Below are 17,663 nucleotides of genomic sequence, written 5' to 3' on the forward strand. Positions count from 1 at the left end.
TCTGGAGGCAATGTGGGTAAATCAACTCCCTTGCCTTTTCCAGATCATAGAGGCTGTCCTCACTCCTTAGCTTGTGTCTCTGAATCACATCATCTTTTATCTCTCTGCTTTCATCATCATTTCATCACCTTCTTCTCTTCTGCACTCAAATTTCCTTCTGCTTTCCAATTCTTTTTCTTTCTTTCTTTCTTTTTTTTTTTTTTTTTGAGACATTCTCACCCTGTAGTCCAGGGTGGAGTACAGTGATGCGATCTTGGCTTACTGCAACCTCTGCTTCCCAGGTCCCAGTTCAAGCAATTCTCCTGCCTCAGCCTCCCGAGTATCTGGGATTGCAGTCATGTACCACCATTCCTAGGTAATTTTTGTATTTTTAGTAGAGACGGGGTTTCACCATGTTAGCAGAGTTCCAATGGCAAATATCAATGGAAGGGTGGAAGACCAGAGCCAAAGGAGGTCACCTTTTGATCATGAAGTGTAATTGTTTTTAAGATCAGATTGTGTTTAGAACTGTTTGTTTTTAGATTGTTTAAGATCTGTTTTTAGATTGTTTAAGATCAAATTATTTTTAAGATTCAGAATTATAATATTAGAAAGTTAGAAAGTTCTAATGATAGCTCAGTTAGAAAGTTCTAATGATAGTGCATGGCACGTGTCCTTTCCATCATCTAGATTTTCCACTTTTTTTGTCTGGCTCACTCCTACTCACTCTCCAGTCCTCATCTTAGTGGTCACTTCCCCTGGAATGCCCCTGACCCTTTAAGATAACAGTGGTGCAAACACCAAAGGCTGAACTTATAACCAGATTCACATGCAACACCTTGCCCTGTGTCATGCTTCAATAATGATGAGGAAGTGAGAAAGAGTAGGGGAAAGGAGGCATAACAATTGGTATTTCTGTAGCAGAGGCCCCAAAGCCAGTCCACTTGATTCTCTAGATTTCCTTTTCTGCGTAACAATGATGAAAGGTAGCCTAGGAAATCCTTTTGTCTGAGGCTTTTATTTGATACCTTGCTAGTCACTAAACAAAGAGAATGATTCCATTCTTTAGTGTAGCCATTGCCTCAAAAATCCATATGTAGCAGGGGTATTTATTTCCAATAATGTATCCATATAGATTAGGTATATTCTATTGACAATTTTATTAAAGTCCTTCATTTCTCTTCCAGATAGCAGATTCTGCCAACCACATTTCATAAAGAGTTCTGATTCCAAGAGGTAAGAACTGAGCCTGGCTTTCTGGTTACATGTTTACTGCTAACCCTGTCCTTCCCTACTACACTTATGCATATTTAAAGACTATACCCTCCATTGCCCACAGCCTGGATTGTAAGTTCCACAAGAGCATGGCTGTGTCTTCTAACATCAAGTCTCTATGTTAGAAAAGCTCTTCGCATATCATAAATGCCAAATAAACATTTGTAAGTGAAGAAAACTATTCTATGGTTTCTACTATGGATATATTAAGAGATGGCTGGCACAAGATTGCTAAGTAGCATCATTGTCTAAAACGGAACTAGATTCTCTGGGTATCCAGTCCATTGGTGGTACTCACACGTGGCCTCAAAGGAACAGAACTGCCCCACAAATCCGTGGAAGTCTTCATTTACTTCTAGAAAGGAGAAGTAAAATGGACTATTATTCTGATGCAGATATTTAACGAATCCCACTATCACCCTTGCCATGTCACCTGTCCTTTGGTATTTTTCCATGCTGTAAGCTATTCCTACATCAGAAGACGAGTCCAAGGTTAACCATGATACCGGAACCCCATCTGGACCCAGCATACATGCTGCTGGCAGGGCTCCTGTACAGCCCTTGATGTAACGCCGGCTCCTCTCATTCTTCCCTCACCTCCAGTTATCATTTACCAGCCCTGAATAAGAGACAACCAGCAGGGCATTCTTAAAGTTGGGAGTTTCACAGTAGAAAACAAAAAGAAAGACAAAAACATTCATTCTCACCCCTATAATTTCTAGGTGCTGTCACATTCTAGAGATCCCAGGGACTCTTCTTGTCTAACGACCCACCATTGCAAAGTTGTGTATTTTGACCATTGACAACTTTTATTCATCCCAAAGAATGAATTCATCCTCTTTTCATTCCAAAATTCACTTATGTGAATAACAAAAATGTACAAGGAATAGCAATTATAAATGATGAGCACATGTTTTTGTCTCTCAAATTCATCATCTGGGTGGCCTGACTCAGCTCAGCTTCCAAGCTTGCTTTTATTGGATTCATGGAACTTCAGGGTATTCTCCATAATAAAGAGGACTGCTCTCGATTGCTTTACCTTCAGTGACATTGAAAATGCAGCCTCATGGACACAGCAAGGGGAACATGACACTCTGGGGACCGTTGTGGGGTGGTGGGAGGGGGGAGGGATAGCATTAAGAGATATACCTAATGCTAAATGATGAGTTAATGGGTGCAGTACACCAGCATGGCACATGTATACATATGTAACTAACCTGCACATTGTGCACATGTACTCTAAAACTTAAAGTATAATAATAATAATAATAATAATAATAATAATAATAATAATAATAATACAGCCACTCATCCCCTCACCGAAACTTTCTTGAAGACATGGGAAGAAAGCCAAGAAAGCAATAGTGTCAGACTTGGAGTTCTCTACTTACACTGCTCCCACCTGATTAACACATCAATGCTTAGTCGTTATCAAGCTTGAATTTACCCCACAATCTGCTGGAGTCTTTGTCACACCTCAGATTTCTCTACTTCTCCCAGCCCCCAGAGTTTTTGTAAATTTACAGTTCTAGTGAGCTCTCAGGTGATGCTAATAATATTAGTTGATGACTCAATTTGAGAAGCACTGCTGCTTTCCCATTTCTTCAGACTCATTATCTTGGATTTGGAGTATCTGTTTCCAGTTTATGATCTCACATATTTCAAAACTTCTTGTGATTTTTTAGTTTCTTTGGAGAACATACAATATAGGTTTGTGTATGAATCCATGTTGTCAGTCATTTTCTGTTTAGGATGGTGAGAGGTCAGATCATTCAGTTGAACTTTTTATTCACCTCTCACTGATTGCATTTATCAGAAAAATGAAAGTTCAAAAGAAAATTTTACCAGTGGCCCATGATGGCTGCAGGTGGGCACATGGATAATAAAACCTAGGCTTATAAGCTACTGCTGACCTCTTGCCTGTGTAAGTGGTTTGTTAAATATTTCACTGACAGGTACTGGTTATAAAACTGCTTATCAGATCCAGAAAAAAGACAGGATGAAATCAGCCAGCTTCCACCAGGTCTTAAGATGCCTCAACTTTCTCCCTACTCACTCAACTGCACACTTACTTTCTTTTATATATAGCATCACCGAGAACCCAGCAGAATCAGAAGATTGCAACAGTTGCTTCTCTCCCTGCTTCTCTCACCTCCTGGGCCACAGGTATCCCCCTGTTATACATACTGTGCCCCCACATAACCTCCTGTGTGACACATTCTGGGACGTACTGAGTCTGTGTCTCTAGGACTAAGTCCTTAAACTTGGATCAAAATAAATTTCACTGTGATTTCTCTAAATTTTAGTGCCTACTGTTTTACCAGACACATAGAATCTATAGTGTCCTAGAATCTACAGTGTCCAGGGCTTGGGCAAGATACTTTAGTGAATATAAACATTAATGAGACATTGCCTTTTCCCAAATCTACAGGATATCAGCCTATTCAAAGAGTGACACTGACTTTAAAGTCAAAAGCCTACAAAATAGAATGAAATAACTGAAATTTTGGCAGCACTCTGGGTAATTTATGTGGTGTTAGGCTTATGGGTTTGAAAAAAGAGATTGGTGATCACGTTCTGGCAAGCCACAAACTTCATGGGAAGATGAATTTCTGTTTCTCGGGGGAAATATAAACAATAAGTGTGAGAGTTTTAGCAGTGAATGTTAATATTATTTTAGAAAAAAGAGAAAATAGTGTAACTAATTTTAAAGAAAACTTCAAGAATTTGTGACTGTTTTTATGAATGGAAGTTCCTGAATTTGGCCAAAACCAAAACTTCCGTGAATTTAAAATAGTAGATGTTTTAAAAGACCCAATTTTTAAAAAATGACTGAAAATAGCCAAGGAAATATTCAAGAAATTATAAAAAGAATATGAAAGTAAACTAGAAGAAAACAAATGGAACTATCTATAAAAATGAAAGCTATATATAATGAAATGGAAAACAAGACAAAATGTAAAGGATATACAAAAACCAAAGTTCATTTTTAAATGGCAAAAACAGAAAGAGAAGAGAGAGAGGGATAAACTTCTGGTAAGGCATTTTAAGGAAATATGAGAGACAGAGAAAAAGCAAAAATAAAAAAATAAGCATAGAGTATGAGAGATGAGAATGGAAACAGAGGAAAGAACAAAAAAATTATAATAGAAGATTATATACTACTCAAAGGCAACATATTTATTGAGAAAAGAAATGGATGTTATCCCTCAAAAATAAACTACCAAAATTGACTTTCAAAAACATAGAAAACCTCAACAAACTAATATAACATATCAGAAACTAAATTTAAAATCTACCATTTAAAATATGGGCAAGTATTATGGACTCCAGCTCCACCCATGTTGCTACAAAGGACAATATTTTATTCTTTTCTGTAGCTCTGTAGTATTCCATGGGAATACATGTACCACGTTTTTTTAATCCAGTCTAGAATTGATGGCACCTGGGTTGATTCCATTTCTTTCCTATTGTGAGCAGTGCATAAAGGAGTATACAAATGCATGTATCATTTGGGCAGAATCATTCATTTTCTTTTGGCTATTTACCTACTACTGGCATTGTTTGGTGGAATGGTAACTTTGTTTTAAGTTCTCTAAGAAATTTCCAGACTACTTTCCACAGTGGAATAATCCTAGGCAAATTAATGCTGTAACTGAAAACCAAATATCACATGTTCTCACTCATAACTGACAGCTAAGCATTGACCATACATGGACATAAATGTGGGAACAGTAGACGCTGTGGACTACTAGAGGGTGGAGACAGAGGGGCTGGTTAGAAAACTATTGGGTACTATGCTCACTACCATGCAGATGGGATCTGTCTGTACTCCAAAATTCAGCATCATGCAATATTCACATGTAACAAATCTGCATATATACCCCATGTATCTAAAGAAAAAAATTAAAATTAAAAAATAAGAAGTAACCAAAATCAGATTATTTTACATTTAAATTGCACACAAGCCAAAACAAACACATAATTTTAATATTAAGCTTTGGAAAGAGAAGAAAAGTTCCTAATGTCAAATCTGTTAAAAAAATAACAAAAAGGGAATTATTGACCATATTCTCTTATGAATACATATATAAAAATTCTGCATAAAATATTCAGTAGCATATCAAAAGAATGTGAGCACTTCCCAGATGGCCAAATAGGAACACCTCCAGTCTGCAGCTCTCAGCGATTTAGACGCAAAAGATGAGTGATTTCTGCATTTCCAACTGAGATACCTGGTTTATCTCATTGGGACAGGTTGGAGAGTGGGTGCAGCCCATTGAGGGAGAGCCAAATCAGCATGGGGCATCACCTCACCAAGGAAGCAGAAGGGGTTGGCGTATTTCTTCTTCCTAGCCAAGGGAAGCCATGACAGACTCCACCTGTGAAAATGGCACACTTCTGCCCAAATGCTGCACTTTTCGACAGTCTTAGCAACCAGCAGTCCTTGAGATTACCTCCCATGCCTGACTCAGCAGGTCTCAGACCCATGGAGCCTTTCTCGCTGCCAGTGCAGCAGTCTGAGATCAACCGTCAAGGCTTCAGTCTGACGGGGGGAGGTACATCCACCATTGCTGAGGCTTGAGTAGGTAAACAAAGTGGCCAAGTAGTTTCAACTGGGCAGATCCCACCACAGCTCAACCAGGCCTATGGCCTCTATAGACTCTACCTCTGTGGGCAGGGTATAGCTGAACAAAAGTCAGCAGACTACTTCTGCAGACTTAAAAGTCTCTGTCTGACAGCTTTGAAGAGAGCAGTCATTCTTCCAGTATGGTGTTTGAGCTCCAAAAACAGACAGACTGCCTCATAAAGTGGATCCCTGACCCCTGTGTAGCCTGACTGGGAGACACCTCCCAATAGGGGCCTACAGACACCTCATACAGGAGGTTGCCCCTCTGGGATGAAGCTTTCAGAGGAAGGATCAGGCAGCAATATTTGCTGTTCTACACTACTTCCTGTTCTGCCAGCTTCACTGGTGATACCCAGGCAAAAACGGTACAGAGGGACTTCCAGCAAACTCCAACAGACATGCAACTGAGGGGCCTGGCTTTTCAAAGAAAAACTAACAAACAGAAAGGAATAGCATCAACATCAACAAAAAGGACATCCACAGCAAAACCCCATCTGTAGATCACCAACATCAAAGACCAAAGGTAGATAAAACTACAAAGATGGGGAGAAACCAGAGCAGAAAAGCCCAAAATTTCAAAATCTAGAGCACCTCTTCACCTCCAAAGGATTGCAGCTCCTTGCCAGCAATGGAACAAAACTGGATGGAGAATGACTTTGACAAGTTGACAGAAGTAGGCATCAGAAGGTTGGTAATAACAAACTTCTCCAAGCTAAAGGAGCTTCTTCTGATCCATTGAAAGGAAGCTAAGAACCTTTAAAAACTGTTAGATGAATGGCTAACTAGAATAAAGAGTGTAGAGAAGACCTTAAATTACCTGATGGAGCTGAAAACCTTGGCACAAGAATTTCCTGAGGCATTCACAAGTTTCAATAGCCAAGTTAATCAAGTGGAAGAAAGGATATCAGTGATTGAAGATCAAATTAATGAAATAAAGTGAGAAGACAAAGTGAAAGAAAAGAGTAAAAAGCAACAAACAAGCCTTCAATAAATATGAGACTATGTGAAAAGACCAAATCTATGTTTGATTGGTGTACCTGAAAGTGACGGGGAGAATGGAGCCAAGTTAGAAAACACTCTTCAGGATATTATCCAGGAGAACTTCCCCAACCTAGGAAGGCAAGCCAACAGCCAAATTCAGGAAATACAGAGAACACTACAAAGATACTCCTTGAGAAGAGCAACCTCGAGAAGAGCAACCTCAAGACACATGATTGTTAGACTTACCAAGATTGAAATGAGAAAAAATGTTAAGGAAGCCAGAGAGAAAGGTCAGATTACCCACAAAGGGAAGCCCATCAGACTAACAGAGAATCTCTCAGCAGAAAAGCTACAAGCCAGAAGAGAGTGGGGGCCAATATTCAACATTCTTAAAGAAAAGAATTTTCAACCTGGAATTTTGTATCAAGCAAAACTAAGCTTCATAAGTAAAGGAGAAACAAAATCATTTACAGACAAGCAGATGCTGAGAGATTTTGTCACGACCAGGCCTAAGATCTCCTGAGGGAAGCACTAAACTTGGAAAGGAAAAAATGGTGCCAGCCACTGAAAAAACACGCCCAATTATAAAGACCATTGATGCTATAAAGAAACTGCATCAAGTAGTGGGCAAATTAACCAGCTAACATTATAATGGCAGGATCAGTTTCACACATAAAAATATTAACTTTAAATGTAAATGGGCTAAATGTCCCAATTAAAAGACACGGACTGGCAAATTGGATAAAGAGTCAAGATTCATCAATGTGCTGTATTCAGGAGACCCATCTCACATGCACAGACACACATAGGCTCAAAATAAATGGATGGAGGAAGATCTACCAAGCAAATGGAAAACAACAAAAAGCAGGGGTTGCAATCCTAGTCTCTGATAAAACAGACTTTAAGCCAGTAAACATCAAAACAGACAAAGCAGGCCATTACATAATGGTAAAGGGATCAATTCAACAAGAAGAGCTAACTATCCTAAATATATATGCACCCAACACAGGAACACCCAGATTGATAAAGCAAGTCCTTAGAGTCCTAAAAAGAGACTTAGACTCCCACACAATAATAATGGGAGACTTTAACACCCCACTTTCAATATTAGACAGATCAATGAGACAGAAAGTTAATAAGGATATCCAGGATTTGAACTCAGCTCTGCACCAAGTGGACCTGATAGACGTCTACAGAACTCTCTACCCCAAATCAACAGAATATACATTCTTCTCAGCACATCACCCTTATTCTAAAATTGACCACATAATTGGAAATAAATCACTCCTCAGCAAATGTAACAGAACAGAAATCACAACAAGCTGTCTCTCAGACCAGAGTGCAATCAAATTAAAACTCAGGATTAAGAAACTCACTGAAAACTGTACAACTACATGGAAACTGAAAAATATTTTCCTGAATGACTACTGGATAAATAACGAAATGAAGGCAGAAATAAAGATGTTCTTTGAAATCAATGAGAACAAAGAAACAATGTACCAGAATCTCTGGGACACATTTAAAGCAGTGTGTAGAGGGAAATTGATAGCACCAAATGCCCACAAGAGAAAGTAGGAAATATCTAAAGTCAACACCCTAACATCACAACTAAAAGAACTAGAGAAGCAAAAGCAAACAAATTCAAAAGCTAGCAGAAGGCAAGAAATAACTAAGATCAGGGCAGAATTAAAGGAGACAGAGACCCAAAAAGCCATTCAAAAAAATCAATGAATCTAGGAGCTGGTTTTTTGAAAAGATCAACAAAATTGATGGACCTCTAGCAAGAAGAGAGAAGAATCAAACAGATGAAATAAAAAATGATGAAGGGGATATCACCACCAATCCTACAAATACAAACAACCATCAGAGAATACTATAAACACCTCCATGCAAATAAAATAGAAAATCTAGAAGAAATTGATGAATTACTGGAACCATACACCCTCCAAAGACTAAACCAGGAAGAAGTTGAATCTCTGAATAGACCAATAACAGGTTCTCAAATTGCGGCAATAATTAATAGCCTACCAACCAAAAAAAATCCAGGACCAGAGGGATTCACAGGCGAATGCCACAAGAAGTACAAAGAGGAGCTGGTACTATTCTTTCTGAAAGTATTCCAATCAATAGAAAAAGAGAGAATCCTCCCTAACTCATTTGATGAGGCCAGAATCATCCTGACATCAAAGCCTGGCAGAGACACAACAAATAAAGAGGATTTTAGACCAATATCCCTGATGAACATCAATGCAAAAATCCTCAATAAAATACTGGCAAACGGAATCCAGCAGCACATCAAAAAGCTTATCCACCACGATCAGGTCGGCTTCACACTTGGGATGCAAGACTGGTTCAACATATGCAAATCAATAAATATAATCCATCACATAAACAGAACCAAAGACAAAAATCTCATGATTATCTCAATGGATGCAGAAATGGCCTTCAACAAAATTCAACAGCCTTTCATGATAAAAACTCTCAATATGCTAGGTATTGATCGAATGTATCTCTAAATAAGAAGAGCTATTTATGACAAACCCAGAGCCAATATCATACTGAATGGGCAAAAATTGGAAGCATTCCATTTGGAAACCAACACAAGACAAGGGTGATCTTTCTCACCACTCCTATTTAACATAGTGTTGGCAGTTCTGGCCAGGCCAATCAGGCAAGAGAAAGAAATGAAATGTATTCAATTAGGAAAAAAGGAAGTCAAATTGTCCCTGTTTGCAGATGACATGATTGTATATTTAGAAAACCCCATCGTCTCAGCCCAAAATCTCCTTAAGCTGATAAGCAACTTCAGCAAAGTCTCAGGGTACAAAATCAATGTGCAAAACTCACAAGTATTCCCATACACCAATAACAGACAAACAGAGAGCCAAATCATGGGTGAACTCCCAATCACAATTGCTACAAAGAGAATAAAATACTGAGAAATCCAACTTACAAAGGATGTGAAGGACCTCTTCAAGAACTACAAATCACTGCTCCATGAAATAAAAGATGACACAAACAAATGGAAGAACATTCCATGACCATGGATAAAAAGAATTAATATTGTGAAAATGGTCATACTGCCTAAGGTGATTTATAGAGTCAGTGCCATCCACATCAAGGTACCAATGACTTTCTTCACAGAATTGGAAAAAAGTACTCTGAAGTTCATATGGAACCAAAAAGGAGCAAGAATAGCCAAGACAATCCTAAGCAAAAAGAACAAAGCTGGAGGAATCATGCTGCCTAACTTCAAACAATACTAGAAGGCTACAGTAATCAAAGCAGCATGGTACCAAAACAGATATACAGACCAATGGAACAAAACCCTAGCCTCAGGAATAACAACATACATCTCAACCATGTGATTTTTGACAAACCTTACAAAGACAACAAATGGGGAAACGATTCCCTATTTCATAAATGGTGGTGGGAAAACTGGCTAGCCATATGTAGGAAGCTGAATGTGGATCCCTTCCTTACACCTTATACAAAAATTAACTCAAGATGGTTTAAAGACTTAAGTGTAAGACCTAATAGCATACAAACCTTAGAAGAAAACATAGGCAATACCATTCAGGAAGAGGCATGGGCAAAGACTTCATGACTAAAACACAAAAACAATGGCAACAAAAATCAAAATAGATGAATAGGATCTAATTAAACTAAAGAGCTTCTGCACAGCAAAACAAACTATTATCAGAGTGAACAGGCAACCTACAGAATGGGAGGAAATTTTTGCAATCTACTCATCTGATAAAGGGCTAATATCCAGAATCTATAAAGAACTTAAACCAATTTAAAAGAAAAAAACAACCCCATCAAAAAGTGGGCAAAAGATTTGAACAGACACTTCTCCAAAGAAGGTATTTATGCAGCCGACAGACACATGAAAAAATGCTAATTATCACTAGTCATTAGAGAAATGTAAGTCAAAACCACAATGAGATACCATCTCACGCCATTTAGAATGGTGATCATTAAAAAGTCAGGAAACAACAGATGCTGGAAAGGATGTGGAAAAATACAAATGCTTTTACACTGTGGGTGGGAGTGTAAATTAGTTCAACCATTATGAAAGACAGTTTGGTGATTTCTCAAAGATCTAGAACTAGAAGTACCATTTGACCCAGTGATCCCATAACTGGGTATATACTGAAAGGATTATAAATCATGCTACTATAACGATACATGCACACATATGTTTATTGCGGCACTATTCACAATAGCAAAGACTTGGAACCAACCCAAATGTCCATCACTGATAGACTGGATTAAGAAAATGTGGCACATATACTCCATGGAATACTATGCCGCCATAAAAAAGAATGAGTTCATGGCCTTTGCAGGGACATGGATGAAGCTGGAAACCATCATTCTCAGCAAACTATCACAAGGACAGAAAACAAAACACTGCATGTTCTCACTCATAGGCGGGAATTGAACAATGAGAATACTTGGACACAGGATGAGGAACATCAGGGCCTTTCAGGGGGTGGGTGGCTGGGTGGCTGGGGGTCTGGGGGGCTGGTGGAGGAATAGCATTAGGAGAAATACCTAAAGTAAATGATGAGTTGATGGGTGCAGCAAGCCAACATGACACATGTATACCTATGTAACAAACTTGCACGTCGTGTACATGTATTGCAGAACTTAAAGTATAATAAAAAAAAAGGTAAAAAAAGTGAATAGGAACAGTTTGTTTTAGAAAGGCTAGAATGGCTTTGATTGGAAGATCTTTTAGTGTGATAAATTAAAGGAAGAAAAATTACATGAGTATGTAAGTTGCCAAATAGGAAAGACAAAAATGAAAGAATATAAAATTTACTCTCCATTATAAATATAAGTTCTATGAAAGTAGGAACAAGAGGAAAATGCTCTAAACATGTAAAGACAGAATCAAATGTAATTCTAAATATATGTTTTTATTGCTATTTTATTAAAATCAGGAATGAGACAAGTATAAAAATATTATTATTGTTAGTTGGTATTGTTTCCTTAGGTTGCACATTATGCAATAAGTCAAGAAACTAAAAACCCTTACAAATATTGGCAAAGAAGCAGCAAATAACTTTGTTTGTAGATTACAGTATTATGCATTGAGAAAATCCAAGAGACTTTGACAAAAAACAAAAACAAATAACACCCTACACAAACAGGATTTTAAAGAATAGTGTGACATATTTGGAAATCAAAAATACAAATGAAAAGCAATAACAAAACAGTAATTCTCAGAAATAGAAAAGGAAATATTATTTAATAATCTTAACAAATAGTATAAAATACATAAAAGTAAACTTAATGGAAAATCACATAATTTACTACAGGAAAACATTTAAATTTTTACAAGATGGCATAGAACAGAAACTGAAAAGAGTGAGAAAAAGACCATATTTCTAGATGACAAGATGTAGTACCACAAAAATAGTAATCTTTCCACAACTATCTTTTAGACAATACTAACCACAATTGCAATAGTTAGTTGGGGTAGTTGTTGGGGAACTGGAAAAATTAATTGATGTTCATATGGCTCTTAAGTGTATAAGAAATAGGAAAGTAAGAAAAGTATTGGTGAAGGGTGATTTGCTTTATTAGATAATAAAATTTACCACAAAACAATGAAATAGCTTAAGAAAAGACTAGAAACAAATACAGTAATAGATACAAAAATATGTAAAGGTTATATGACAAAATAGACATCTATGTTTCAGTAGTGGAATGACTTATTTAATAAACAGTACTAACGTAATTAGCCAGCCATAATGAAGAAAACTATAAAAGAATGTTATTTCATGCTATTCAAAAACATTATAAATAGAATGAAGATTGAAATGTCAAAAGCAAAAATTAACTCACTGTAAGACAAAATAAGAAATCACTTGCATGATCTTGGAGTAGGAAAAATCTTCCTAATTATTAACTAAAGAAAACAAAACCTCGGAAGTCATAGTGAAAAATATAACATATTTGATTACACGAAAGTTAAAAATTTCTTCATGTTAAAATCTCCATCAATAAAATAGAAAATAATTCTAAATTGGGCAACAAATTTGTAGCATACGCCTTGTGTTAGTATCCCTAGTATCCAAAACACTTACAGAATTTTTAGAATGACACAAAACCCCAGTGTAAACGTGGTCAAACAATATAAACAGTTCAGAAGTAAACCCCAAGTAACTGATCAACATATGAAAATATAATATATTGACTATCACTAGTCATGGAAATGCAAATTAAATCTACAATAAGATGCCATGTTTCACCCACCAGTTTGGCATAAATTAAAAGAGGGATAACATTCAGTGCCAGAGAGAATGTGGGGAAACAATTCTTCCACACATTGCTAATGGAAACAAAACTGGAATCCTTTGGGAAGGTAATCTGGCAGTGCTTACTTATGATAAAATAAACTCTGACTTGGAGATATCCCTTTTGGAAATCAATTGTATTGAGAAAAGTTTCTAGGATGTAAAGACACGTATACGAGGACATTTTTTGAAGCATTGTTTGTACTTGCAACAAATTATGAACAATTTGAACCTAACTGCAGGAGAAACACTGACTAAATAGCATTGTATCAGCTTTGTGGAATGCCACAGTTATTAAAACGAATATATTAGTGTTGTATTGATTTTCCCAAATGGATGCCCATATGTCAAAGGCAAATTAAAAAGTGATGACAGGATATATTCCCTGTAATGGGATGGCTGGGTCAAATGGTATTTCTAGTTCTAGATCCCTGAGGAATCACCACACTGACTTCCACAATGGTTGAACTAGTTCAGGTCCTTTGTAGGGACATGGATGAAGCTGGAAACCATCATTCTCAGCAAACTATCTCAGGGACAAGAAACCAAACACCGCATGTTCTCACTCATAGGTGGGAATTGAACAATTAGAACACATGGACACAGGAAGGGGAACATCACACACCGGGGCCTGTTGTGGGGTGGGAGTGAGGGGAGAGATAGCATTAGGGGATATACCTAATGTTAAATGAGGAGTTAATGAGTGCAGCACACCAACATGACACATATATACATATGTAACTAACCTGCACGTTGTGCACATGTACCCTAAAACTTAAAGTATAATAAAAAATAAATAAATAAATAAAGTGATGACAGGAGATATCATCAGTGTATGTTAATATGCACAAGGACATTGATTACCCCAAAGGGTAGGAAATGAGGAGAGGAGGGGAGGGGAAGTGAGAGGTTGTTAACTTCTTAAAATCATGTTAAATTTTTCCCTTGTATAATCAGCATATATTATCATTGTGATTAAAAACCAACAAGAAAAAAATAATTTTTTCCTAGATAAATTCTGTATCCCACCCTAAAAAGTTATTATTCAAGATCAAATTGACTTTCAGCACTGAAAGTAACATGGTATACTGTGGAATCTGAGAAGTTGAATGTAATTCAAAGTAAATTGCAGCATATTTCATTCTTTCCTTTTTTCTTTTTTTTTGGTCATATATGTGTCCTGTGGAACTTTTATATTTTAATATTTTTGTTTATTGACTCACTTTATAAAAACTAGCCTTGTTCAAAGCAATGCATATATGAAGTTATGGTTTGATGCTATAGTTACGATGCTAAAATACACATAATAAATACAAAGTTAGTGAAGTAAAAAGAACTATTTGGCTTCCTACAATTATTTAGCATATCACACTTTGAAGAAATTGGACCATGGATTAAATAAACTAAGCATTCATCTTCAATTGCAAATTGTCAGAAAGCCAGGAAATCAAAAGAACATCCTTAGGGAAGGTGTTAGGCTCTGCCTGGCTCTCACCCCCTTTACCCCTTTGTTCCTCAATCTAGGGTCACTTTGTCACTTTCCACATTCCAATCCTGACCCAGTTTGCACACTAGTCTTGACTTCAGGTGGCTTATTACTATTTGGAGGCTCAGCGCCTATACCCACATGAAGTTGGGCTGGCAATGAGGCTTCAGTTCACTAACCAGATTTGCATAAAATACATACAAAAAGGGGAAGTCTTTAGGGCAAAAAAATAGAACCAGGTTTGTATTACTATTTCAGCTTAATAGTTTATTCCTTATTTCAGCTTAATAGTTTATTCCAATTACCATAATGGCTAATTATGGTAAATACTATTTAAAATCATGTGCTATGTACTAAGTCTTTGATGTACAATATCTCATTTAAACCTCGTGTAATCCTCTGAAGAATGTCCTGTTATTTCTCCCATTTTAACACATGATGAAACTCAGAGAAGGGTCTATGGTTACTGTCAGTCCATTGAACTTTAATTCAGATTGGGCAATGCTTTAATGTCTGGTATCCAGCTGCTACATGACTTAATATTTCTCAGTGTCATTTCCTTGTCTCTAAATTGGAGACATTAATGGTCACTTCATAAGATTGTTGTAATGATAAGTCACTAACAAGATGATTGCTTCCAAATAGTTGACACACAGTAATTATGATTCCCTTCTCTGGTTCCTGCAAAGTAACCTCCTGGTTCTTGTTTTTTTGTTTGTTTGTTTAAGACAGAGTCTCACTCTGTTGCCCAGGCTGGAGTACAGTGGTGTAATGTTGGCTCACTGCAGCCTTGACCTTCTGGGGCTCAAGTCATCCTCCCACCTCAGCCTCCTGAGCAGCTAGGAGTATAAACCTGCACCACCATGTCCTGCTAATTTTGTTTATTTTTTTTTGTAGAGATGAGGTCTCACTATGTTGCAGAGGGTAGTCTCAAATTCCTGGGCTCAAGTGATCCTCCTGCCTTGGCCTCCTGAAGTGCTGGGATTACAGGTAGAAGACACCATGCCTGGCCAAAAGAGGAAATTTTTACTGGTAGACTTCTGCTTTGGTTTTTGTTTCTAAGTCACTGTTCTGATATCTCAGACACCCAACTTTCCCTGTAAATTTGCCTCCTCTCAGCCCCTGCAGGTGACCCCTGCAACTTCAAAGGACCCTTAGTCTGTGAGTGTCAGCCTTATCATTTTCTTCCTCTACCCCCTCCACCCCTTTTCCTAGATGAGTCATGCTTTACAGGAAGGGTGGGAACACATGACACTCTTGCCAGGTGTGAAGTACTTAAGGAGTCTTTTAAAATACTCACATTTCCTTTCACTCTATAAAAGCAGCCCTGGTGTCTCAACCAGTCAGTTCCTTAGGCCCTTTGGACCAACCTGGTTCCACCAGTCTCTATCTGTGTGCCTACCTGCTTTTGAGGCTGGATAATAGCCATCTGATACTCAGGCCAGGAGTCCACTAGCACCTCCATGTTGAAGGGGTTCCTGTGATTTATGTGGTACACAGAGCCGTACACCTGAAGGAGGGATGGAAAGACTAGGAGAGCCTGGGATCCTGTTCTGATATCTCAGACACCCAACTTTCCCTGTAAATTTGCCTCCTCTCAGCCCCTGCAGGTGACCCCTGCAACTTCAAAGGACCCTTAGTCTGTGAGTGTCAGCCTTATCATTTTCTTCCTCTACCCCCTCCACCCCTTTTCCTAGATGAGTCATGCTTTACAGGAAGGGTGGGAACACATGACACTCTTGCCAGGTGTGAAGTACTTAAGGAGTCTTTTAAAATACTCACATTTCCTTTCACTCTATAAAAGCAGCCCTGGTGTCTCAACCAGTCAGTTCCTTAGGCCCTTTGGACCAACCTGGTTCCACCAGTCTCTATCTGTGTGCCTACCTGCTTTTGAGGCTGGATAATAGCCATCTGATACTCAGGCCAGGAGTCCACTAGCACCTCCATGTTGAAGGGGTTCCTGTGATTTATGTGGTACACAGAGCTGTACACCTGAAGGAGGGATGGAAAGACTAGGAGAGCCTGGGATCCTCAGAGATGGAGATCTGGATGTGAAGAGAAAGAGAAAAACAGAAGTCAACAGACAGTACTGTGACCAAGTCAGTGATGGTGAGATGAGCAGCATCCCTAGGACCCTTCTGATTGACACGAAGTCACCAGCAAGTAGGCAGAACTCACAGGTTCATGTCGTTCTGATACCAAAGAGCTACTGTGCACTAGCTGGGCACTTGGCAATGCTTTTAGCACTTACATTGTATGGATTTATTTAGTGTCCACAACAACTTTAAGAGGTAGGCGCTAATATTGTTCCTATTTCCTTGATGAAAAGACCAAAGGGAAAGGCACAGAAAGGTAAAGAAACATGCACAAAGCCATCTGACTCTCTCACTGTTCCCTCACCTTCAGGTACTCAGGTATGCTCCAGGCCAAGGGTTTGTATAGGGCCAGCAGCTTCTGGGAGTTATTCAGTAGAATCATTTTGTGGGATGCTTCAGTCCTTGAGCCATTCAAGAAGAAACTCTGAAAAGATAATTAGATCCCATCAGTCAATTTTGGCTTTTGTTGCCATTGCTTTTTGTGTTTTAGACATGAAGTCCTTGCCCCTGCCTATGTCCTGAATGGTATTGCTAGGCTTTCATCTAGGATTTTTATGGTTTTAGGTCTAACATTTAAGTGTTTGATCCATCTTGAATTAATTTTTGTATAAAGTGTAAGGAAAGGATCCAATTTCAGCTTTCTACATATGATTAGCCAGTTTTCCCAGCACCATTTATTAAATAGGGAATCCTTTCCCCATTTCTTGTTTTGTCAGGTTTGTCAAAGATCCGATGGTTGCAGAAGTGTGGTATTATTTCTGAGGGCTCTGTTCTGTTCCATTGGTCTATACCTCTGTTTTGGTACCAGTACCATGCTGTTTTGGTTACTGTAGCCTTGTAGTATAGTTTGAGGTCAGGTAGTGTGATGCCTCCAGCTTTGTTCTTTCGGATTAGGATTGACTTGGCAA

The 17,663-nt window shown here is 38.1% G+C and overlaps 1 pseudogene; it reads right to left on the reverse strand.

Moving 5' to 3' along the window:
* Positions 1-1,502: 1,502 nt before the first annotated feature.
* Positions 1,503-17,137, reverse strand: LOC100441351 (glycine N-acyltransferase-like protein 1; annotated as a pseudogene).
* Positions 17,138-17,663: the final 526 nt, after the last annotated feature.

The sequence above is a fragment of the Pongo abelii genome, chromosome 9 (genome assembly GCF_028885655.2).
Source record: "Pongo abelii isolate AG06213 chromosome 9, NHGRI_mPonAbe1-v2.0_pri, whole genome shotgun sequence".
Taxonomy (NCBI): Eukaryota; Metazoa; Chordata; class Mammalia; order Primates; family Hominidae; genus Pongo; species Pongo abelii.